Below are 1,948 nucleotides of genomic sequence, written 5' to 3' on the forward strand. Positions count from 1 at the left end.
CGTTTTTTTGTTTGTTTTTACCTAGAAGTGATGTACCTTTCTAATAAAAATATTTTTTTAAATTTTACTTTTCGAAAGAGCTAAAAAAATTTCTTTTTGGACTTTTTACAACTTTAAAAATAAGTACCCTTAACTTTGATGCCATTTTTTTCTCAAAAATGTAAGACATAAGAGTGACCCTGTAGCTTAAAAACTTCTACGTTTCATACCGATTCCAGCAAGGCATGACTTAAATACATTATTTCTTATTGGCTAATTAATTTTTGAGTTTTTCAAAAAAGAGGCAAAAAAGAATTTTATGGCTAAATCAATATTTACCAATTTTTTAAAATAAATAATTGTGTTTTGTTGGGTTGGTGGATTGCAATAAGGTACAAAAAACGTTAGAAAATGGTTTATTGTTTTACATGATAGTTTTGCTATCATTTACAATAAGTGTTCAAAATGTCTGCCGCGAAATCTAATGCATAACCTCCATCGGCGTATAAAATTTCTCTTAATCATTTTGAATGAACGTTCATTTTGGGTAATTAATCTAGTTGCTGTAATTATTTGGTGGCGTAGCTCTTCCTCATTACGATTTTCCCTGGCGTATACCAACTCCTTAAAGTACCCCCATAGAAAAAAATCAATTGCATTGAGGTCGGGGGAGCGCGGTGGCCAACGAATTGTACCTCCCCGTCCAATCCAACGACCAAGGTAGGTCTCATTTAAAAACTATCTCACCTGAAGGCTGTAATGGGCGGGCGCTCCATCGTGCTGCAGCCACATTGATTGACGAATATTTAATGGAATATCCTGAAGTAAAACAGGTAAGTTTTCTTCCAAAAATCTCCTATAGATTTCACCATTTAATCTGGCTGGTAGTTCAAACGGCCCAATTAATGAACCGTTAAGAATGCCACTCCACATGTTCACACTAAATTGATGTTGAAAGCGGTCATTTCTAACAATTCTGGGGTTAAAATATGCCCAGTGGTGTAAATTGTGAATATTAAATATTCCCGCCCTCTGAAAACTAGATTCGTCTGACCATAAAATTTTGTTAAAAAATTGTGGATCCTGCCTATTGTGATGAAGCATTTCTCTACAAAATTCCACCCTCTTGTCATAATCACCCGGTAATAGATCTTGAACCCGTTGTTCATGATAGGGATGCAACTGGTTTCTTCGTAGAATGCGGTGTACTGTTGTTCTCGGAATACCAGACCGTCTTGATATGCGGCGAACACTAGTTGAAGGTTCCTCTAATGCCATTTCAATGATGTCATCTTCTGCCTCAGCATTTTCATCAGGTTTCCTTCCTATTCTGCGAGGATTTCCAGGAATCTGCCCCTCCACGTATGCGTTATGCACTCGTTGAAACACCCTGCAGTCAGGATATCGTTCACGATATTCCCTTTCAGCCGCTCGAGCGTTTCCATTACAAAAACCATAAACATAATGCATTTCTTCATACTCACGGACGGTATAAGGCATTATGTGTTCATTTGTATAAATAATACAAAATTGTATGTACTTAGCCAGTACCTGGACAACACAACACTACCTATTTTAAATTATTTTTAAATTTTGTTTACGACAAAAAACACGACAAATCAACATTCTTCAAAATAACCGCAGATAAATTGGTCAGTATTAGGAGTCGACATACTTATGTATTTGTAAACATTTTTGAGACACTTTACTATCTTAATTTTATTATTTTTTCGCAAAATAATAAAGCAAAATATTGATTTAGCCATGGAATATTTTTATTGCTTATTTCTTAAAAAAATAAAAATTTAATTAGACAATAAGAAATTTTAATAATCTATTCAAGTTGTACTTTGCTGGAATCAGTATGATTTAAAGAAGTTTTTAAGGTTCAGGGTCACTCGCATGTCTTATATTTTCTTCGCAAAAAAATGGCATCAAAGTTAAGTACTTATTTTTAAAGTTGTAAAAA

This window comes from Anthonomus grandis, chromosome 7, assembly GCF_022605725.1.
Source record: "Anthonomus grandis grandis chromosome 7, icAntGran1.3, whole genome shotgun sequence".
In the NCBI taxonomy this organism is placed as follows: domain Eukaryota; kingdom Metazoa; phylum Arthropoda; class Insecta; order Coleoptera; family Curculionidae; genus Anthonomus; species Anthonomus grandis.